The sequence below is a fragment of the Rhinolophus sinicus genome, linkage group LG03, assembly GCF_036562045.2.
Source record: "Rhinolophus sinicus isolate RSC01 linkage group LG03, ASM3656204v1, whole genome shotgun sequence".
Classification (NCBI taxonomy): Eukaryota; Metazoa; Chordata; class Mammalia; order Chiroptera; family Rhinolophidae; genus Rhinolophus; species Rhinolophus sinicus.
Genome location: NC_133753.1, coordinates 11866402 through 11890714, shown reverse-complemented (window position 1 = coordinate 11890714; position 24313 = coordinate 11866402). Strand labels below are relative to the sequence as shown.

At 47.6% G+C, this 24313-nt stretch overlaps 1 long non-coding RNA gene across 2 annotated transcripts; it reads left to right on the top strand.

Moving 5' to 3' along the window:
- The first annotated feature begins 9 nt into the window (after positions 1-9).
- LOC141570811 (uncharacterized) lies at positions 10-22866 on the top strand. Of its 2 annotated transcripts, none has more exons than XR_012495263.1 (4): positions 10-150; positions 15640-15730; positions 18041-18184; positions 20704-22866. It is a non-coding gene; the product is annotated as an uncharacterized LOC141570811 (long non-coding RNA). The 2 variants fall into 2 exon arrangements; XR_012495264.1 differs by having other exon boundaries at positions 18041-18197.
- Positions 22867-24313: the final 1447 nt, after the last annotated feature.

The window sequence follows — 24313 nt, the reverse complement described above, 5'->3', positions numbered from 1 at the left end:
TCCTGCCCCTTCGCTGACTGTGCACAGGAGTCCCTGTAGCTAGTTCAGACCATGGTTACAGTGACAGGGGGAGATCTGTGGACATGGAAAGAGCCCAAGCTGGAGTCCGGAGAGCAGTCTAGGCACTGCCTCAACATCTGCAGACCGCAGGTAAGACCGTCCCTCTGGGGCTCAGGATCTTCATTTGTCAAGTGGGGCACAGAGAATCTAGGGGAGCTTACTGCATGCCCGGAGCCCTTTGCACCTACCCTGTGGGTGCGATCCCCAGGAGCTGGAGGGAGGCCCAGAGACACTTCAAGACCATGCCCACATCCCACAGCTGGTAAATGGCCAAGGCCAGACCAGAACCCAAATCTCAGGGCACACAGTATACTCTGTGCACACCCACCTCTGGCAAAAGCAGAGGTAGGAAGTGGGCTACTTCAGACCCAGGCTGGAGGACCAGGGCCAGGGTTCTGGGAGGGTTTGGAAGGGAGGCTCTATTCCCTGTCTGCACCAGGAAGTGCAATTGGGTGGGAGAAATGAGTGGTCCTAGGCCTTTGCCCTGTTGCTGAGGAGGGTGAGGAAAAGCTCCTTGTGTCTTGACTCTGGGGCTCCAGTTGGAAGTACGTTTACAAGGTCTGCCTTCTCCACCCTTCCCCACCCAGCCAGCCCCCTATCCCAGGATTCCTACTGCTGCTCCCCAGGCCCAGCTTGGAACCCTCCCTTCAGTCTGGATCACTTTGGCCAGGCCCCTGTGTGAGCTAAAGAGTACTGCTGTTGGAGTCAGCTAGCCCCGAGTCAGGTCTTGGCTTTCTGTCACTCCATCTCTCCGTGCCTCAGTTTCCTCTTCTGTGAAATGGGGATAAGGAGAGCCATTACCTCATGGGACTGGGGGAGGAGCAGGGCCCTCCTGTGCTGGTTGCTGTGGTTTGGATTCATGGGGCAGAGGACAAGAGGGGGCCCTCAGGGGTCTCCCACAGGTGCTCCTAGTACTGGTGTCTCATCCCCTCTTCAGAGAAGTAAAAGTTGCTTTGGTCCCCATCCCCAAAGCCCCCAGTCCCTCTCCCTCAGGCCATTTGAATGCTCCTTTTACAAAAATCACAGCGATTTCCAAGGCAAAGCCAAGTCCTGGGCAGCTCCAGGCTGCAGGTCCTACAATTTGGACTCAGACATGTAATTCACCATATGTCCAGAGCAGGTCCCAGGTATCCGAATCTCATGCTTTATTTCTGTTGAGCCCAGACCCCCACCCTGCACTCTCAGCCCAGCTCTCCTCCCTCGGGGCACCCAGCTGTTCCCCGGGCGGCTGGACGGTGTCCAGTTCTCTTCCTAACTCTTGTAGGATTTGCAGTCCCACAGTCGAGAAGACGCTAGCTCTGCTCCAGGAGGTGCTGGAATGGGGGTGTTTAGAACCTGTTCCCCGCGCTCCCCCAGGAGCTTTGAGCTCCGTAAAGGCAGCGGCTGGTAGCTGCCAGTCCCCTGGTCTGCTCAGGGTGGAACCAGGGCTCCCAGCTCAATCCTCATCTTCCCAATTCCCTCCCAAACCCCCCACCTATGACCCCGTCTGCGGAAAAACCTCCTACGGTGAAAAACACAGCGCCAGAACAGGCCCTGGAGTGGCAGGAAGGGCAGCCAATGACGGTGGAGTTAAAGCATTACCTAATCACCGTGGGCTCCCATTGGTTGGGAACACAGCCCCCCCCTCCACCCTGGACACCCTCATCCCAGCCTTGACAATGGGCCTCTCTGAGCCCGGGGCTCCCAAAGCTCTGGTGCCAGGTTTGCGGAGAAGGCCCGTGTGGGGCAGAGCGCTGGGCCAGAAGGAGCTGGAGGTCCAGGCTCTGCCACTAGTTAGAGGAGAGAGAGGCACGGTGTTGCCAGCCGTCCGCTTCCTCACGTGCCAGACGACAGGGTTCCTACTCCTGCATCCTCCCCACTGCCACTATTTTACAAAACTCCCTGGGACCAGATTCTGCCCCAGTTCTTCTGGCACCACACATTCACCCCCTTGAACCTCCGCACCCCACCCCCGCCCGGCCACCAGATTCAGGGGACAGGGGTCTTGTCTGGCTCGCTCTCCTTTTCATTCCCAGAGCCTGACAGGAGGTGCACGTGTATACTAACGGGTAGTGTTAACTGAGTGTTTCCAAAACGGCAGACACTGCTAAGCCTTATATATTATTCTATCCATGTTATAAACGTTAGCTTCCCCCTGACATTGAGGCTGGGTGAGGATAACCGATTGCTCAAGGTCATAGAACTGGCGAATGGGAAAGTCAGGATTCTCACCCAGGCTGGTTCCAGAGCCCGAATCCCGGTGCCACTGGAATGAATAGCCAGCTGTCACCTCTGTGCCTGGTTCAAGCTCCCCCACCTGACGGGCAGTCTTTGGCAGGAGCCTTCCCTGGATTGCTTGTCAGGGTCAGGCTATTCAGCTGAGCTGTCTGTCATCAGGGAGCCTGTGTGATGATAGGGATTTGAGGAGTTCGGTCCTGAGATGTCAGAAAGAATTTCAGCTCTTCTGCCACCCCAAGGGTGGTGGTGCCTCGATCACAGTGAGCTGGCTCACATCGGGCCAGCTGTGGCATTCAATGCTGGACACCGCAGCCCCTTCTCTTTGCTGCCTGCCTGCCCCTCCCCGCCGGCTGGAGCTCTGCACGGATTCTCTGAGTGACCTTGAGAAAACTGTTCCTCCTCTCTAGGCCTTGGTGTCCCCTAACTGCACCAGGAAAAGGTGAGGATGGATATTCTCACACCCAGGAAACTTGTGGGCCCAACCTGTGCCATCCTCTTGAGCTTTCTGGCAGCCATGTCTGTGCCGTACAGTTTGGGGCTCTGGGGGTTGCTGTCTCAGTGGGACCAGGGAGAGGGTGAAGGTTCTGAGCTTAATAAGATGAACACTTCAAACCTTAGGGAAAGCTTCTGTGGAGTCAAGTGTTCAGTGACTTAGAATGTGAATTTATGACCCATTTCCCACTATTCCTTGGTGGGTGCGGCCTAGGGGAATGGAGAAAGATCCAACTCTGAAGAGTGATCTTGTGAAAGAGGCAGGTGGCTTGCTCAGTGTGGCACTGGCAGGCTCACCACGTGTCCCAGGGGGAGGTTTCCAGCAGGCAGAGTTCAGCTGTGCATAAAGAAGAGCTTTGAGGCTGCCCAGAATGAGCTGTTTAGTGATAGTGAGCTCCCTGTCTTCAGAGGTATGCAAGCAGATGCCTTTCATTCATGCATCCAAACTAACCTACCGTATACAAGGCACTGAGCTAAGTGCTGGGGGTACAGAGGAGAACGAGACCCAGTGGGGAAACAAGCACTTTAACAAATAACTACAACCTGTCAGTGAGTGTGAGCATAGGGTGGGAGTGCCTGAGTCTACCTGGGAGTCTGAAGCCTGCTTTGAGGAGGAGGATACACCCCTTTATTGAGCCTGAAGGTGGATCAGCAGTTTGCCAGGCAGATGGGGGCTGCAGAAAGGGCTGGCATTTATTTTATTCATTCAGGTTATATTTTCTGAATTATATATAGAAGGGCATATTGTAGAAGAAATGCAAGTGTCAGGGGAGGATAAGACTGAGGACTTTTAAAATTCAGATTGGCTTTTACCATGGGGGGATCAGATCGATCTACATATAGAGATGCTTCTGGTGGGGGCATTTCCCCAGCTCCACAGAGCTCCAGGAGGGACCTGGGCCTCCCCCTTCTTGGCAGGCCTATCTGTTGGGAGCCATCTCTCCTTTCCCCTCCCCACTGCACACCAGCCCATCCAGGGTCTGAGCTGCTCCAGAAGGATGGGTTCTGAGGAGGCACTGGAAGCTGCGTATCCTAGCAACCGCCCAGGCTGGCATCCACAGTACTAGGCCCAGACTCAAGTTTCCTTCTAATTCCTTAGTCTTCCATTAATGGTGCACTTCTCACAGGGATGGGAGGTGGGGGGGAGGCAGGGAGAAGAGAGGAGAGGTGGGCAGGAAGTGTAGCATCTAAGCTCATCACTCTCTCTCAAACAACACAGCAGGGGATGAGGCACTGAGGAGACAAGGGTAGTCTTTTAACTGAGTATGCCACCTGTCTGTCACCAAGGCCAATTTACAACCAATTAGAATACAATGAATCTGGGCAGTGACCGTCAATGATAGCTAACATCATAAAATGATAGACAGCTGGAAATGATGTTTTTTTCTCATGGAGACCATGGTACCCCCTATGAAATATTCCTGCTCAAATCAAACCTGAATCTGATCAAGCCTCCAGAAGTAACTCCCAGTTACAGGGATGTAGCCAGATTTTGTCTGTAGGGAAAAATGCTACAGGATTCATCCACAAAAGATTGCAAGGAGAAAGAATAAAAGGAAAGAAAATAAAACAACCCAAATGACACAGAAGGGGAACTTATACATTCACAGAGAAGCTCAAGAGAAATATCAAGCAATGGACTTTATTTGGGTCTTGATTCTCACCAACAAAGTGAAAAACCACAATGACAATAATTAAGAAATTCATGAGACCGTTGGGGGGAACTTGAACACTGACTGGATATTTAGTGATGCCAATGAACAATTTTTAATTTTTGAAAATCATTCATTGACATCATTAAAATGGTATTGGGATTATGCTTAAAAAGACCCTCATTGTTGAGGAATACATACTGAAATATTCATGATGAGGTAATAAGATGTCTGGAGTGTGCTTTAAAATGATCTGTGGTGGACAGGAGGGTGTGAAGCTTTAGATCAAAGGAGATTGGCCCTGAACTGATATTTGTCGCTGGTTTGATGATGGACACATGAGGTCATTATACTATGCTATTAATTTGGGTCATATGAAATTGCTGATTTTTGACCATTTTTCTCCTTTAAAATGGCAATTTCCTAGGATGCAAATAAATCCTCTGGTGTATGGTTGAAATTTTTCATAATAAAATATTTACTTATTTGTTTATTTATTTATTCCTTTGTTTAGAGCAAAAGGAGTGGTGCAAGCCTGCTTTTCTAGGAGTCTCTGCCCCAGGAAAGTGGTATCCTAGGCTGGCACTACCATCTGGAGTACTGTCATGGGAAAAGATGAAAACTCAGGGAGGCAGCTGTCACCGGCATGAATGATTTCTATTGAACTAGTAATACTAGTAATAATAACAATTTACTGGTCACTGACAGCAAACGCTCAACAACTTGCCTGGGCATGTTTGAGCTGCAGAAGATGGCGTCACTGATGTTTTCATTGCTCAGTAAGTAACCAAAAAATGAAAGGAATCCAAACAAGCAGTAGACCGGGCATCAAATGGAAATTCTTCTTGCTGAGGAAGGCACCCAAGTGTTCTTGGGGGCATAAATTATCCTAGAGGAACATCGGCCAGAAAACCCCACAGTGGGCACAGGGGCAGGCCCTGGACTTCAGTCCTACTTCATTCTGTGGCCTCTGCAAGTCTCCCAGCTTGTGCAGCCATGGCGTTTAACCCGTCTGTTTCTCAGACTTGCAGTTTTCCATACCTGGAAAAGGCCCAGGTCGTTCCTTTAAGTCCCTTTCTAATTCCCGTTTCTGTCTCCATCACAGGTTAATCACTTGACCAACCAACAGATTTCATTTGTTTGCTTTTAATGTCTTCTCTCTGCTGACCACTGTGCTGCGTACTTTAGGTGACAGAGTTTCTTGTCTTAACAAGCTCATGAATCAAATCCTGACTCCACTTCTTCATAGCTTTGTGGCCTTACGCAAGTATTTAACCTCCATGTAGGCCTCAGTTTACCTGCAAATTGGGGATGACAGTTAACACCTGCTTCATAGGGATTTTGTGAGGATTAAATAAGATAAAAGGCAACTCAACCACTTTGTGTCTGTTTCTTTCTTTTGCTGGACTAGAAGGCTGATGTGATGGTTGGAGCTCCAGCATCTGCTTTGGTGTGTGAGTTGACCTTGCAGATAGAAAACGTGCACTGAGGGTGATGGCGCGTGATAGGAGCCTGGGTTTCTCATGACACGGTGGAGCCACTATAACGTCCCTGGACTACCTGTCTCTTTACTTTTTTGAGTAAGAGTAGTAAACTTCTATCTTGTTTAAGTCCCCCCTTTTCCTGTTATATGCAGCTGAACCTAATTCCAGGGGTCTTATTAAAAATACTTAACAACCCAAGTAGCACAGGAACTGACTAATCAGAACAGACTCTGGCCATAAGTGTTAGAGCAGCAGAGGAAGGGATTGGAAGTAGCAGGGGGACTTGGAGAAGCAGATATTTACCAACCAGAATGGAAAGATTTTAGTATTTTAACCACCAGTCCACGGTGTATCAATGCAGACCAGCTAAAAGCCAGCTGAGCAGCAGCCCTGTCTAACCTTAAATGGTACGATGAATAATGATTGGAAATAGCTAAAAAGACAAGGAGAAGGCCTTCTGGTTATGGGCACAGCTTGAGTAGAGGTTTAGAAGGTGAGTGAAGCACGGTGAGTTACAAACAGAAGCTTTTTCTTGGACAATTCTCACCAAAGATATAGTTGACTTCCATAAATAATTTAGGTTCACACTGTGTATCCCATTTAGAAGACAGTGAAGGCCTCCTGATATGTCTGAACAGGCTGGAACTGCTAAGAGAGAGAAGGCGGTACCCTAAAGGGATTCGTAACGAGACAAGTGCTGAAGAGATATACCTGTGTCAGGTATACTTTCCAAAGATGGCTGCGCAGTGTCTCCCACCTCCCATGTGTTTCTGCACTATGACCTGACGCTCTTCCCCAGGAGAGGGGACACCAGTCTGGATGGACTCCTGATTTATTTGAACAGGGATGGCTGGTTAAACTGCCATGGCACTACAAAGCCAAGATTCCCCACGTCCAGTGGTCACCTGGTCCCTCACTCACCCCAAAACCAACCAATGCTCTTTGGTGCCTCAAATTCAAGAATACGTCTGAATCTGCCTCTCACAGTCTTCTGTAATCTGCTTGTTTTGACCTCTTTGATGGTATGTCCAATGATATTTACACACAGAGACACATACACACGCACTCAAGAAAACAGTTCTCTCTTCAAATGGCTGATAAGCACATGAAAAAATGCTCAGTATCACTAATCATTAGGGAAATGCAAGTCAAAACCACAGTGAGGTGTCACATCCTACTGTCAAAGAACCAGACAACAAGTGTTGGTGAGGATGTGGAGAAATTGGAACCCCGTGCACTGTTGGTGGGGATGTAAAATGGTGCAGCCACTGTGGAAAACAGTCTGGCTTGCCCCCCACTCCTAGCCTGCCCTGTCCACTCTCTCCTCTGCTGCCAGTGATTTAAAAGTCAAATGTGGTTCTGTCTTTGCACCTCTTGCCAGTGTTTGTGTGTTGCCCACAGGATAAAGTCCAGACTCCCCTCCTTGGCATTCTAGGCTGATTCTGTTTGACCACATCTCCATCATTATTTCTTACCAACCTGTGGCTCCTAATGCTCTAGGCTTCAGTCCCTTTGAGCTTCTCACCAGTCCCTACACTCACCATGGAGCCCAAATGGGAGTCTACACTGTTGCAATTCTGTTCCTTCTTTCTGCCACGTTGTTCCCTTCTTTCATTTGCCAAGTTCCCAGCACCTCGAGACGAGGCTCAGAAACCTCCATCCCATCCTTTCCTTCCAGGTGTCCCCGTCTTTCACTCCTCTCCTGTGCTCCCTGAGTTGCACCCAGATCCCTGCCCTTCCCCCATGGCCTTGGTGGCTCTTCACTCAAGTGTCTCCCTCCCCAGACCGCAAGTACCTTAGGGTCAGGACAATATCACATCTGTGATTGTTCCCACGGGGCCCAGAACAGTGGCCGAGCAGTCACACTGTCATGCCAGGAGGAAGGGAGCCTGTGTTCTATGGTCTGTTCTGCCTGGGCTAGATCAGGCCCTGGTCGGCCTCTCTGTGCAGGGAAAGCATTGTCTAGTCAGTGGTTCTTCACCCTGGGAACCTTGTAAAGATTACCGATGACCAAGAGCCACCCCCAGAGATTCTGATTCGACTGCTCCCAGGTGCCAACACAAAGCCAGACCACTCTCAGTGCTTCTCTGGCTTTAAATGTGCCCAGAAATCCCCTGGGATCCAGTAGGTCTGGGGTGATGAAAATGCTGCTGGTCCATGGACCGTGGTTTGAGTGGAAGGGACTTAGTTGATCTCGCCCATCCCTGGCCTGGCATTCACTGCCACCGAGAGGGAGGAGGAGCTCTGGAGGCTAGCAGGTCAGCAAGGAAGGGTGAAGGGTGAGGGAATGTAGTGAAGGTGGGGAGGGGGGTCATACTTGAGGTCAGTCATGGAGGACACGTGGGTAGGATGTGGTGACACTTGGCACACAGGAGGTGGGCAGGTGGTGGAAGTGCTTGTGTATATGCAGTGGCACCAGGGTTCCATGGTCTTGCTGATCATAAAGCTAGTGCTTACTGTGTGCCCGGCACTTAGACTTCTAGTAACTTATTTAATCGCCCTCTCATTTTATAGATGAGGAAACAGGCACAGCAAAATTAAGTAACACATCCAAGGCCACGCACCTAGGAAAATGACAAAGCCCAGGCAGTCTGGTTCCACCCTGTGTGATTAACCCCTTCACCACGTTGTCCCTCTGGTTTCTGAGCCAGTACACGTTCATTTATTTGTTCATCTCACCAAATATTTGATGAGTGCCTGTTCTGAGCCAGGCTCCAGGCCTGGGGCTGGGAACACAAGGGTGTCACTGCCCAGGACAGAGCCCAAAGACGGACCCTGAACAGGCACCTGGAGGGCTTTTTAGCTGGAGTGTGCCCTGGTCTGTCTGGCCATCCCACAGGGAACCCCAGCTCCTCCTGCAAGATCCATGTTGATGAGCAGCTCCTAACATGTGGCCCCAGCCCGAGCGTGTGACTGGATAAGGGAAGGTCAAGGTATATGGGCCTCTGGACAGGAGGCGGGCAGAGCAGCCTAGGGCGCCTGCCCCTTTCTGCTCACAACCTCCTCCCCCTCCCTCCCATCCCAGCCTCTTAGGATTTCAGCCCTCTTTAGGACCTTTCCTGCTCCAGGCTTTGAAACTCATCGTCCCAGCCCACTGGGCCCCATAACTGTCTGCCTTTTACAAAATCAATTCCATTCTATTATGTACTAATTGCTTAGTTATTATTTTGATGGATAGAACAGGGCACCCACCCTCTGGGCTCCTGTAGAACGAAATGACTTCCAGACCACACCGCTGGATAAATAATAGATTGTCATGTTGGAAAGCCTGGGTGCATGCACTGGGGTGCCATTGTTTCCTGTGTCCCTTATTCCTGGCAACCAACTGCCTTCACCTGACTTCAGGTGGGCTCTTTCTTATGGGGTGCCTGCCTCATCTGGTGATTTCAGTTGCTGAGGTCACAACTCTCCCCAGGGACCCTGGTTGATATGGAGGCTGATGCCCTGAGATCCAGGCGGGGGAGAGGGGAGGGAGCCCGCGTCAGCAGGAGAGTTATCCAAGCCAGAGTGAAGGAAGCAGATAAACCATGGAAAGACTTGTCAAAGGCCAGGCCATCCCCAGTCCCAGCCCTGTCTCATTGGGTTGTCATGTCTGTTGGCATCAGTACCTCCACCATCATGCTGGCAGCTCCAGCAACACCCAGTTTTTCTTCATCTCTGTCACCCCAGGAGCCAGTGTGGGGCTTGACAGAATAGGTGATGTCATGTGCATTTCACAGGAGGGGAGAGCCTAAAGATTACGATCCAGTAGCTCGTACCCAGCCTGGCATCTACCATTCATCTGCCATTCGTGTTTGACTTTTGCTCCCAATAGCTCACACTGGTGACATGCTAGGTTATGCTCTGGCTTATTGTTTATTCATAGTCAGTATTTCCACTTGAAATCCTACGGGATTTTGCAATTTCTGTAACAAACTCTCAGGGAGCGTTTACTATGAGCTAACATTGTTGTGGGTGTTATTAACTCATCCAAACCTATAATAGCCCTATGAAGTAGGTACAACCATTATCCGCATTTTACAGAAACCTGAAGCACAGAGAGGTTAAGTAAAGCTGCTAGTAGGTGACCCTCAGCTAAGCTGACTCTCCTGGCCTTCTCAGATCCCACCATTCCTCCCATTCTCTGATGTTGTATGCCTGCCTGGAGCATCATAAAGTAGTTTTCAAACTTTCTGGTCATGCACCCCCACCAGTCAAAGTATCTGAGCACCATCCCAGCCAATACATACATTTAAGTGCCTATAAACGATCAGGTCGATGCAAAAGTAATTGCAGTTTAAAAGGTTAAAAAGAATGGCAAAAACCGCAATTACTTTTGCACAGGACTTAAAATCTCAAGGCCCAACAGAGACTTAGTGCAAGGGCTTTCATTCACAACGATGGAAGTAAACCCACTTTTCAAACAGTCTCCTCGAGACTTTCAAATTAGGGGCAAAGGATAATTGCTTGTTAGATTTGTCACTGGTTTTATCTCAATGCAGCTGAAAGTAAAGGTTGTCTTCAGAAGAGAGGAGGGTGAGAGGTGGGTCAGCGTGGTCATTTGCTTGTTTTTCTCCTGTGCTTACGTGATTAGTACTATCTTCAGCCTGTAGATTCTTTGCAGGAGTCTCTTAAAGCCATCTGCCCACCTGGTGAGAGTTGACTTAATGAAAAATAGAGACTTTGCAAACCCAGTTGCCTGGGCAAACCCCAACTACCAAACACTGAAACACTAATGAGAAAGGTACTTCTGTTAACTGCCCCCAACACTGTGGTCACCTGACCTTGGACAACCTAGATGTTAACTGATAAATGGAACATTCGCAAAGCTTCATTTCTTTCCTAAATTTTACATAAGATCTGAAAAAAGATTCTAATATTGTCTTCTTGCTCTCAAACGAAATAGCTTTTGCAAAGAAATAATAGTTTACTTCTTTGCTCCTCTAATGTTTATTAACATTCTATGGTTTCCCGAGTTCTTAGGCACGATTCACCCATTTTTACACAGATTAAACCTTTGGTTGATCAAATAAGCATTTAAAAATATCTACAGATAATTTCTGATTAAATAAACACGTGCTCAGAAATGCATGAAGTTCTCAAAAGCATTTCATTTACTTGATCCCAAATCAAAACTATAAATCAAAGTACATTAAGGAAAGTCTGGTTCTAACAGACTCCCTTGTTTTTGTTAGTTTTTAGAATTCCTTCAATTGTCTACTTTTAAAAATATAAGTAAATAAATACACACATATGTATATGTGTATTTACCCCTGTTCTACATAAAACACAGCAAACTATGTCCTCTGTTCTGCACCCTCCCATAACAACATGTCTTGGAAATTGCTCTATAGCATGATTTAGAGATAGCTCTCATTCTTTTACATAGCTGCATAGTGCTTGTCGTGCAGGGCGGCCTGCGGGGTCTCTGCTCCCGCTCCCCACATAACGCAGGATATGGTGAGGCCAAAAAGGAACACCCACGGAGCCATAGGTAGGGGAGTCATACCACTATATTCTCGCTGGCGGCACTATACTCTCACTGGAGGCTGGATCCACACTGTCCGCAAACCGCCATCCACGCTTGCCAGCCCAGCCACCATCTTCTTGCTAGCCCCCATTTTCTTCTCTTCTCTCTCTTCTAGCGTAGCCACAGCAGTTATATTAGTGGCCAACGGCTCACTGGTTACAGCTGACAGCCAACTAGCCACAGCTGATGGCCATCCAATCACAGTTGATGGCCATTTACTACCTGAGCCAGCACCTGTCTATGTGAGGCCGAGAGCCTGGAAACTGCTTTTTTGGGGTTTGGCCCCACAGTACTCCATTGTATGGATGTACATAGTCTACAAGTAAGTTTTCAACCAATTTCTCATTGATAAATATTTGGGTTATTTCCTGTTTGTTTTGCTTTTTTCTATTACAAAAATTTTTCAATGAATGAATTTGTACCTATATCATTTTGTATTTCTTTCAGTTTACTTTTGGGACAGATTCCTAGAAATGAGATCACTGGATCAAAAGGGAAATGCCTATGTAATTTTGTTAGATATTGCCAAATTCTTTGTAGAGATTATATATTTTTGCTTTCCTATCAGTGTTGTATGAGAGTACCTATTTCCCTAAGGCATCCCCAATAGAGTATGTTGTTAAATGTTGGAGTTTTGCCAATATGACAGGTACGAAGTGGTATCTTGGTTTAATTTTAATTTACATTTTTCTATTTTCATAGGTTTACTGGCTATTTGCATTTTTTTCTGGAAACTGTCTATTCATATCTTTTATCCATTTTTCTACTGAGTTGTTAGGGATATTATTAACTCTGTGTTAAAAGTTAAAAAATATTTTCTCAGTTTATTATTGTTCACTGTGTTTATGGGGCTTTTTTAATGTAAAAACTTTAAAACTTTTCTAATATAGCAAATTTACCATTTTCCTCCCTTATTGCTTCTGCATTTTTAGTCATAGGTAGGGAAATATTTTTCCAACCTCAGGTCATCAGGTCATAAAGGTTATTTGTATTGTTTTAGTTTTTACAATTAGATTTCTGATTCAAATGGAATTTATCCTGACATATGGTACATGACAGGATCCAATTTTATCTTTTTCTTTATAGCTGTCCAGTTGTAGCTCCATGACTTTTTTTTTTTTTTTCTTTTTTTTTACTGGGGAATATTGGGGAACAGTGTGTTTTTTCAGGGCCCATCAGCTCCAAGTCATAGTCCTTCAATCTAGTTGTGGAGGGCTCAGCTCAGCTCCAAGTCCAGTCACTGTTTTCAATCCCTAGCTACCGAGGGTGCAGCCCACCATCCCATGCGGGAATTGAACAAGCAACCTGTTGTTAAGAGCTCGCGCTGTAACCAACTGTGCCATATGGCCACCCCCTTCCATGATTTATTAAAATGTTCTTTTCTCCTACCGACTTGAAATGTCGCCTTCATCATATATTAAATTTCCATATGCACTTTGATTTATTTTTGTATTTTCTATCCATGCACCATCAATGTATGCTAATCCATGTGTAGTAATACTACACTATTATACTTATAAAGGCTTTAAAATATGTTTAAAAAATTTTTAAGCCTAGGATACTTTATTGTTCTTCTATTTAAGGATTTTTTTCCTGGTTACCCATACAAGCTTTCTCCCATATGAATTTTATGATTAAACTCTGATGCTCCAGGAAAAAACAAGATGGAATTTTGGGAGGGGAAATCTTATTAAATTTACAAATTAACTTATAGAGAATTGACATTTTTTAAAATGTTGAATTTTTCACCCAAGAACATGGCATATACATCAGTTTTCTCAAGCGTCCGTATTTGCTTTTCGGGAAGTTTCAAAATATTCCTTCTATAGACTTTACACATTTATTATTAAGTTTATGTCTGAATATTTTATTTTAGTTTTGCTATTACAAATGGAGTCTGCTCTGCTGTCATTTTATTTTAGCTTATAATTTTTTTATATTCATGAAGACTGTTGGTTTCTGCGTGTTAATTTTAGTTTACTACTTTTCTAAATTCTCATTGTTTATAGCAGTTTTTCATATTCTTTTGGCTTTTCCAAACATATGTAGTCATATCACCAGCAAATAAAGATAGTTTTCACCTTTTTCTTTCTGATTCTTATGCCTCTACTTGCTTTCTCTTATCTAATTGCATTGGCTATTACCTCCAACATATGTTGAATAGTCACAATGTCCTATTTTTAAATATTCTGTTAGTTTTGGTTTGGTAGTATTTTTGTTTGTTTGCCAATAGTTTACTTAAGGTTTTCCTATCTGCATCATAAATGAGCTTGGTGGGGCCTGTTTTTAAGCCCTTCTGTGGTAGCCATGACCTATATGTGGGTGACAGCATGAACTACAAAGATTCTCAGGAACTTCACTTTGCATCTTCCCTCTCTTCTCCCACCATACTGGCTGGTGTGATCGCCTTCAGAATATGCCCTCCCCACACCCCCCACTCCTTGCTTCCTTTGCCTCATGCTCCATGGCTCTTCCGGCATCCTCCGTTCATCCTCATGTTTGCTTCCTGTTCTTTCTCCTTCTTGGACATAGATGAAGCTTGATGGTATTGGGAAAGTGAACAGGACCCAGACTCCCACAGACCAACCAGTTTTGTGACTTCGGGCTGATTGCAGAATTTTTTCCAGCCTTAGCTTTCTCCTCTGTAAAATAAGAATGAAAATAATGCTTTACTTCACGGGGTTATTGATGAGTAACACAATTAGAGACCGTACAAGTGTTTGTTGTAGCTGCTTGCCAAACCCGTTCCTTCTTCCTGAGCATACATACAGATAACATTTTCCACCCTTCCTTGCAGTGAGGTGTGGCCATGTGCCTGTGTGCTAGCCGATGGACTGTGGTAAGAATGACGTGTGCCACTTCTAGCTAAGGCCCGTAAGAAACTTCCCACGTGTAATTGTCCACGTTCTTTATCCTTCTGCTACTTTGATGCACACAAGGAAGGTGAAGATGGTAGAGCTGCAAGGTTGAAGGAGTCTGGATCTCTGAATCACCACAGGGGACGAGAGGCACCTCTAATCAAAAACATGATCCGGGACTTTATATGAATAAAGAGTAAACTATCCTGTTTGACCCATGGTTCATCGCAGGGTTTGCCTGTTACAGCAACTAGCATTACCCTAATTAATACTATACTCAATAAACATGACTTCTTCCTCTTACTTTCCTCCCTTCTCATCCCTCGTGACCCAGCTCAAAATGCCAGCTCCCTGGAGAGACTTTCTCCAACCTCCTCAGGCAAAATGAATGGGTCATTCTGTTTCTGTGCTCCCAGGCCATTTAGCACAAACCTTGTCCCAGTCACAAACTGGGCTGTGAATTCTTTGTTTACACATCTTCTCCAGGACTAGCCGAGAGCTGGTGTTCAGCAAGGTTAGTGGTTTGAATGAGGAATGAGTGTACAGTATGCGGATGCATCAAACACATGTTCTAATAAAGACTGGATGTCTGCACAAGGATGTTGCAATAACGCATTAACCTTCTCATCCAACTTCAAGTCTCAAAGCAAACTGTTGGCCTAGTTACAGCTTTGGGTCACAGCCAGGGACAGCTCTTAGAAAAGGCTCCTGTTTTTGCAGTGGTACAAATGACGTAAGTTGCATGGGACCTTCATTTCCTACCACATAGGGTTCAAGTCTTGGCTCTATCTGGAATTGGTGATGTGGCCTTGGACATCACACACACACACACACACCCCTCCCCCTTCCCCACCCCCACACCTTTGCTCTGGCTCAGAGAGCTGTATCTTGGCGTGAAGTGGGGGGACCCTCCTGATCTGAAGGTGGCCCTAGGGAAGCTGAATTGCAGGGACCTGAGGCTGGGAGAGGCAGCCCTATGGCTTCTCTGAGGTCCCGGGACTCATGTCAGCAAACTCCTAAAATGTCAGAATCATGGACCTAGGCCTCAGCTCTACCTGCCTTGGCCACAGGAGCCCAGTCAGCCTTGCTGCTCCAAACTTGCCACAGGCAGAGCCACACAGAGGCATTCTGAGGCACTGTATTTGGAAGAGATTCTGGGGGCTGCCACTACCCCACAAGTCAGACAAAATTAAAACAGTACCGGAAATACCATAGTCCAACTGAGTTCTGGTTTTTTTCATGACCATTACTTTGATAGTGCTTTTACAGTCTTACCTATCAAAATCTTTAAAAATATTTTCTTTTTTTTCATTTCTTTTTGGTGCTCCTGTTGTCGTGTCGCGCACCTGCCGGGCCGCCTGCTGTAGGATCCAGGAGGCAAGTTGTACTCACCTGAAAGCACCTTGAAAACTGCGCGTCCCCGGCATCCGTGGGAGGGACCCCCATTCCTCTGTGTGGGTAGGTGCTAAACTTCTCTCACACGTGGCTGGAAAGCAGCTAGGTCTCCTCTCCCCAGTTCCTCTGGTGTTTGGGGGAGGCAGAGAGTCTTGCAAGCTGCCTAGTGTGAGGGTGAGGGTGTGACAAAGGGCGCTGGGGACTGGGAATGGAGAGGCTGAGCAGGGAGGAAAGCGAGCAGGGAGGGAACTGTGGAAAATGCCATCTGCATCATCCCTTGGGCTCTGGGTGAGGCAGAGTATGTGGAACAAACCCAGGTGCTTCCTGGTGCAAGGCTGGGACGGTGGCTTGGTGGGATGGGCGATGGGGGGCTTGGGACTGGGGAAGGAGGAGCCCCTGGCTGGCCTTCCAGCTTTTCTTCTGATGTCCCACTAGCGGCAGTGCGGCAGTGAAGCAGAATCCTTAAAAAACATGCAGTCTTGAGCCAGATTGCCCAGATTCCAATCTGGGCTCTATCATGGACTGGCTCCATGACCTTGCGGAAGTCACTTAATGTTTCTGAGACAGGAATTGGTCCAATCTGGAAGAGATAAAAAAAGCCAACTAGTCCAGCAACCTTGCTTTACAGAGGATGCTGCAGAGGTCCTGGGTGGGGAAGGAGCTCTCCAAGAGTCCCGGCTGGTAGGAGGTGAGCTGGAGCCTGAACCATGGACTTCTGACTCCCATCTGAGTACTTGTGATGCACTACATCATATTGAATATTGGGTACAAATAATATCCACCCACCAATTCCCCCCATTTAACCACTTAACCTCCATTATCCATTTACAAATCCACTGATTACTCCACTTATCCATCCATATTCTTGATCTCATCCACCCACCCATCTATCATCCATCCATTATCCAACCAACTATTCCTTATCCACCCATTTACCCACCATCTTATCCATCATCCATCTATTCATACATCCATCTGCCTATCTTTCCTCCCAATCACCACCACATCCATCAACCCAGGGGAATGTCGGGTACATAACCAATAGTATTTGCCGTAGAACACGAGAAGCTGCAATTATTATTATTAAATCTTTTGTTTCTAATTCAATTCAAAGTGATTACTGAATTGCTATTAAGTTCACAGCATTGTGCTAAGCACTGCTGGGTAGGAGTAAGGATTCAGGGGAAAAAACCCATGAAATATTTCCTCCTAAAGAAATATGACAACTAAAAGCAATTCAAGACTCTGGGTTGGATCTTGGACTGGGAAAATAAAAGAACTACAAAAGACATTATTGTGACAATTGATGAAATTCTCTAACTGTGGAATAGATCATAGTGTATTGTTGGAATGTTTAGTTTCCTGATTTTTATAAGCACACTATAGTTACATAAAAGGATGTCCTTCCTTTCTTTCTTTCTTTCTTTCTTTCTTTCTTTCTTTCTTTCTTTCTTTCTTTCTTTTTTTTAATAGGAAAAAGGGGCATGATATCTCTGACTTACTTGCAAATGATTAAAAAAATTATATATGTAGAGAATGAGAGAGGAGAGAGAGAGAGAGAGAGAGAGAGAGAGAGAGAGAGAGAGAGAGAGAGAGAGAATGATTTGGGTCAAGGATATAAGGGAGAACCTTGTATTATTGTGTTTGAAATGATATGAAATAAGAAGTCAACCCCCCAAACCCAGTCTTTTTCTCTTGGAGTTTACCATTAGGTGAGGGAGCTACCCACTGGAAACCCAAACACATGTGAGGAGGACAAGGTGCACTAATCGTGTGTTCATGTTCTCCTCCCCCACCCAGCAATGTACATAAGGAAGAACTAAAGGGGTGAGAATGGAAAAAGAACTGTCGGGAATAAGGCTGGGGTGGGCTTGTGGGAGCTGCCACTTCAGAGTATGTGAGAACTTAGGAATTGGAAAGGAACTTCTGAGAAGTCTGCTATGGGTTATGAATTTGATTGTTCTGTAAGACTCAAGAATAAAGATTGACTGTCTTAAAATTACTTGTGGTTGCTAGACTGTCTTTGAGGGCAACTTCATGCGAAGACTAAGTCACATGGAGCCTTTACTCAGGTTACACATGTGTAACTACTCCCCACCGTCTAGTACTGCAACACAGAGGTGGCTGGGGAACGGGCTGGTCAGAGCAGGTCTACCTCCAAGAATCACTGGAAGGTCCTGGAGGTAGAGCATGAGATGCAAGTGACAGCTGGCTAGGCAGAGAGCAAGAGGAAGCCATGGGAACGCGGGTGAGGAAGGCACAGAGAAGACCGATATTTATGGAGCACTGTACTAGGCTCTTTTACATATCTTTATTTCACTTAATTGATACAATATCTCTGCTAACTACTTATTACTGGTTCTGTTTTTACAGATAAGGAAACTGAGTCACAGAGAGATTGCCCATACCACTGGCAAGTGGCAGAACCAGGAATGTCATGACTCCAAAGACCTGCGATGCCACGCTGCCTCAGGAAAGAGCAGGGCGAGAGGAGATGCAGGAAGAGAAGAGATGCAGGTGGGCCAGAAGGGTAAGACTTTGAATGCTAGGAGTAAGAGCTCAGACTTTACCAGCGTAGATTCCCCACAAATCTACTAGCAGGGAAAGGGTCTGGTGGACACAGAATTTAAGAATTGGGACCAGGGGTTCACAATCTTATTCGGCCACAACAGCAGAGGTGACAAAGAAGGCCACCTCTTAGAGGACCTGGGTGGCAGACACCTTAGCCTGAAAGATTCTCCTCATGATAAAAACTGCATCTTGTGCCATGGCACCAGGCACATTTAAATTCAGAGAGAAGGATTTGTGATTCTGTGTAGGCAGACTCCAATTGTGAACTTGCCAGCTGCTGCTTCTTGTTCCCTCCTGCCACAGTATGGGGGAAGCAGGTCCCCTTTCCTCCCCGCAGAATGGATGATTACTGCATGCACACCAGCTGCTCAATTAACCTAGCCAGCGTCTACTTGGTGACTTGGACTGCAGCCCTGCCCGCATGGCTAGCCTTGACTTCAGACCAGGCCCTTCCTGGATGGGCAGAGGGGCTGAGCATAGGACACAATGGCTAAGAGAAGCCTGGAGGAATGGCTGGAGGGCAGGGTGAGGGGAGCAGTGAAAACCAGAAAAAAGTCATTTGATTTCAGCAAAGTTGAAGTAGGATTTTCCCAGGCTAGGGCTCTGTCTCCTTTTGTCATCTGGAAGCAGATTATGACAAGGTCCTACAGGATGGCAGAGCCACAAGATGGAAGGAGCCTGGGTCTCTGAAGGACACTGAGGAGGACAGCTGACCAACCACCCTGAATACCTATCCAGGACTAGTGCGAGCAGAAGTAATGTCTGTTGCTGTGATCTGTTACATGTCTGGGCCTATTTGTTACAGCAGATAGCCTACTCTAACTATTACATTGTCTAATCAAAGTGTCATGCAAACAGCACCCTACTCCTGGTTCTATCACCAGTTTCCTCTGTCATCTTAGATCAGACACTTTTCTGGGCCTCACTGTCACCATCTGTGAGAAAAGAGGATCAGTTACATGATTTCCAAAGTCCCTTCTATTCTGCAGTTCTATTTTCTGAAAAGTGGGCAGCTATCTTTGAGAATAGAAATCCACCAAATATTTCACAAAATACCCCCAAATATCCATACTGATAACATGGTAAAATGGAACCTTGCAGGTTGTAGGTGGAGAGGGGTCACAGCAGGTTGGTTAGTGATGCCTAAGGAGCATCGATTGTAGATCAATAACAACCCAGAAAGGAGGTCGATAGTGACATGCTCTAGGACTCTTTTAAAATCAACAATTTGGATGAACAAACAGAAAGGAAGCTAAACAAATACATGGAAAACACAAAACTGGGAAGGTTGGCTCATAGATGAATGAGAGACTTATGGTTCAAAATAATCTCGGTAAAGCAAGAGGTTGGGACAAAGGCAACAAAGGGAAATGAACCAAGATAAATGCAAGTCCTGAAAAATTCAAGGGTGGGGGGTGCTTGTTCGGCAACAGGCCTTAGCAACAGGCTCTGCAAAAGTGACCTGGGCATTTTTGTTGATCACAGGTTCTCTTGAAGCCATGGCTGCTGAAACCTCACGGCAACCAAGCAGTCACACATAGAGACAGAGGAGGGGGAAGGAAAGTGGCCATTCTGAAGATCAGGCCATACCTCCTGTCTCCTGTGCCATTTAGGTGAACACTGATGCTGTAGAACTCCTTCTGTCAAAGGCCAGGCAGTAAATGTTTTACGTTTAGTGGGCCACAAAGTCTCTATCTCAGCTATTCAACTTGGTCTTTGTAGTACAGCCACAGACAATAGTAAATGAATGAGTATAACTGTGTTCTAATAAAACTTTATTTACAAAACCAGGTGGTGGGCCAGATTTGGCCCTTGGGCTGTAGTTTGCCAACCCCTACTTTAGAAAAAGGACAGACATAAGTGCCTGGTATGGTGAGGGGTATGGAGGTTGGGGTATATATGGATCAGTGAAAGACTGGATGGAATGAAGTGTGGAGAGTTAGGCATGCCTACTCAGTGGTCCTAGAGGGAAAACCATAATGGGGGCAAGTTATAAAGAGGCTTATTTTCATTCATGCCAAGGAAGACTCCATAAAACAACAAAGTCATGAGTCTGTGTCATCAGAGGTATGCAAACAGAGGCTGAAAGATGGGGGAAATTGGGCTGGATGTTCTTTAATGCTCAGTCTTGCTCTGTAGTGAGCTGAGCTAGTACATCCCACCCACATAGTGAGGTGTGAATAATACATTGGAAATGCAGCCACAGTCCCTTTGATCAAGAGACTCCAGGAGTCAGGGAGACATTTGTAGGGCTGGCTTGATTAGAACTCGTGGTGAAGCCCTGTGGAGCCCTGGGGAGGCCTCTGGCTGCAGATATTCGCCCCCACCCATATGGGTGATAGAAAACTGGCTCCTCAAATGAGAAGCCTGGCCCAGGACTGAGCATTCAGAGCCTGGTTTGTGCCCTTCCCTGACCAGACTAGTGGGAAGGGATTGGTTGAGTTAATTTCTCTGGTTCTTTCCAGGACAGGCATCTTGGCGCCAGGGCACAGCCACCGATGACTGCAGATGGAAACACAAGCCTCCCATGTCACTTTTGGCTGGCCACTTGAAGAAGGCTTGTGAATAGAAGTGGGACCTTCAGTTTTCTTGGGACAACATTCTGGATCCCCTACCTCAGTTCTGTAAGGTCATGACTGATCTTGAATAGGTCTGACTCATTCAATCTTGTAATAAACCTATGGAATGGGGTGCCAGACAGGAAGTTTTGGTTGGGAGTAACAGAAACCCCAACTCAACTGACCATTCTGAAGCGGAGAAGGAACTGACACATCACCAAGGACATGAGGCCTAAATCCAAGCTGATGAGGTGGCTGCTCAGATAAAAGAATTCTCAACTCCAAATAGCTTAAACAATGGGGAAATTCATCCATTATCTCAGGAATGATATTTAGTAACATGGGAGTTGGGCTTCTAGGCCACAAGTGATTGGACCAGGGGGAAGCACCAGACTCAGAGCAGCCAATCGGTAGCCTGGTCAGCGGCCAATTGGATGGCCTGGAGGGAGAGCTCTGTCCAATCAGGGTGCCAGAGGTCCAGGCTAGTCCTCTCTCTTGGGAATTTGAGCCAGAGACTTGGAGAGCATGTAGGACAATATGTAGAGCGACCAGAAGACAAAAATCGCCCTGAAGGTAGTGAGAACAGTAGCGTGAGCCACAAGGATGCAGAAACCAGGAGGGAGTGGGGAGCAGGCTGAGCCAGCCTGGAGGGTCATCCATCCTTACAGCCATGATTAGGGGGCACTCTGTCCCCAGAGCTGAAGCAGTTCTTTCCCAGTCCTCAGTTTGTTCTGGTCTCTATAAGCCTTGGTGGAGTGGCTCACGATGGAGGTCATGCCAAGTGATTGGCCTGGAGGGGTTGCTATCTTTGCTGCATCCACAATATCCTTACGTATGATCTCTCACCAACTTCTCACAATCACCTGGGAGGTTTTGAGGAGCACAGCAAACCCCTCTGGGAATTCTGACTAATTCTCTTGCAGGAACACGAGGTGGCACGAGCCAGGCTTCCTGGTCAGGTTCTCTCTCCCCAGGACCCCCTGGAGGAATGAGTTGGTTCTGGGAATGGCACCTGGGTCTCTGGCCTCCTGGACCCCCCAGTGCTATCTACAGACCGAAAGCTTTCCCTGGGCCCGAGAGAGCAAGCCCTGCTCAGCCAAAGTCGGGGGACTCAGCCAACGGTAGTGCCAGGGAACTGTGGGCAGCTGGCATTGCCCCGGGCCCTGGCCCCAGTCAAGCAGGTGGGTGTGGAGTACAGCCAGAGGGGAGGGGGGAGTGGGGGAGGCCCCATGGGGTCTCCAGACCATGCACATGTGCCACCTATGTCCCCTGTGTGTCCCCAACCCCACCCTCATTTCATTAACAGCACCTGGAATTTCTCAGACAAGGGACACTGTCCAGACACATAGTGGCGGAGGGTGCGGTCACTGGCGTCTAACCAAACTCCATGATCTGCCATTTGCTGTGTGAGCCGGGCAAGTCACCCACCCTCCGTGGGCCTCCACTTTCACCACCCGTAAACTGAGGCTGATCCTAGCACCTAACCACATGGGGTGGGAGGGCATGCATGTCAAACATGTGGACCGATGTCTGATGTATAGTACGTGCTAAGGAAACATGCCACTGCTCCCAAGAGCAAGGGTTCAGGAACGGGAGCAGGGAAAGACGGACCTAGAGAAAGGGAAAAGGGATACAGAGAGAAACATCAGAAGAGGGAGAAGAGGGGGAGGAAGGAATCAAGAGGGCAGAGAGGAAATGTGGGGCCCACTTGGGTGCTGGCCTTGTCCACTGAGTCGGGTCAGGGCTTCCTTTCTTGTTCTTCCCTCCCCCATGTAATCTCCCGGGAGTCTGCGGAATTCTGCTTCCGCCCCCTCCCCCCAACAGTTGCCATGGTGATGGAAACCCGGACCCAGTGGAAAGTTCTCTGTGCTTGGCAATGAGACTGCAGCACCCTGCCTCCTGCCTGCCTGCCTGTGTGTGGGCGGCCAGCTCCGACTGCTGCCAGGAGTCAAGGCCAGCCCTGCCTCTCCATGGAGGCCCAGCCCTCTCTGCACTGAGTCTTGGGCGGCGGCCCTGGCACGGCATGACTGGCACGAAGGACCCTCAGAGAACATCTAGTCCATTTCATTTTACAGGTGGGCCATGGGGCCCAAGAGGGGATTCGTCCAAGGTCGCACAGGCCTCCTGACTGCCCTGGGTTGTCTCTCTTGGGCTCAGCTGTGAAGCCAGCAGGCACAGGGCACACGAGGATGTGACAGATGACTAGCTACATGGCAGGCCAGCTGCTGGGAGCCAGGGGTGTGCAGGAAAACAATGGGAGCCTGGGCACCACCGGCTGCCTCCACTTCCCCCAGACACGGTAGTAGGTGGGATTTGTTGGGGTGCTGTGTTTGCTCCCCTCTCAACAGCCCCAATTTTCAGCCAAAGTGAGAAGGTCACCAAGTCAGACTTTGGCAGCACCCTCTAGCCTTCCCTGACAGGGTCCCACTGCCCCATCTTGGCTCCTTGCTCTGACCCTTCCCTTTCCCTCTCCCCCAACCCACTGAGTCTTGGTTCCCAGCAGGAGGCCAACTACCCCTTCCAGGGTTTGTAGGTCCTGGCTTAACCAGGACTCTTACCTTTCACGTACCCAGCTCTTTCTGTGTGGTTTTCCTTCTATGGCCCCCATGTTTTCAAAACCCATATTCCTTTAGCAAACAGCCTTTATTAAGTAACCGTGTTCACCACAGCCCAATTTTGATCATTAAAGCTTCATAGAACCCAGGCTTTGACTGCCCCAGAAGCAGAGACATGAACTGTGTGGTTGTATGGTGGATATGTAGGGTAGTTACAAGAAGTGAAAATTGACACTAGCTCAGGGCTCAGTGTCCCCACCCCTCAGAACCCTACAGGTGAAGATCCCCAGGTTGGTGACAATCCCCCAGATCCTACAACCCACCAGCAGGTAGGAGGTAGGCTGTCTTGGGAGCCCTGATCACTGATCAGACTGATTTCAGGCTGGGCCATCTCCACCTGCCCCACTTCCCATGGACCTTGACTGTCCAGGCATTTTGGGCGTCTCTTGTGATTGCTGCTGAGCTTCCAGCTCTTGGAAAGCAGGGGCCTCTCACCTGTTCCTGATGATATGACTTGGACAACAAAGCCACTCATTGGAAGCAATGGGCTTTCCTTATGCAATCTTAGTGGCCTCAGAAACTGTTACCCAAAGAATAGAGACTAAGCCCATGGTCCTAATTTTCCATGAAACCTGGGAGTTGGAAAATTCCCTTAGAGATAGATTTAGCCCAATTTTTTCATTACACAGGGACATAAACTGCAATCTAGAGGGGGAAGTGATGGCACAGGCAGGGGATGAGTACAAGGTACAGAGCCAAGGGATAGAGGGGTTCAGGTTCCACCTCTGTCACTCCTGAGCTATGTGATTGTAGAACTGCACCACTTCTCTGATCCTCAGTCTTCCCACATATAAACTGTGACCTAGGTTATCCACCACTGTGATTTCCTCCACCTGTCATGTGTTCCTTAAGGGAAGGACCATGCTAACCTCTTGTCCAACCAGAATTTATTTGTCCAACCA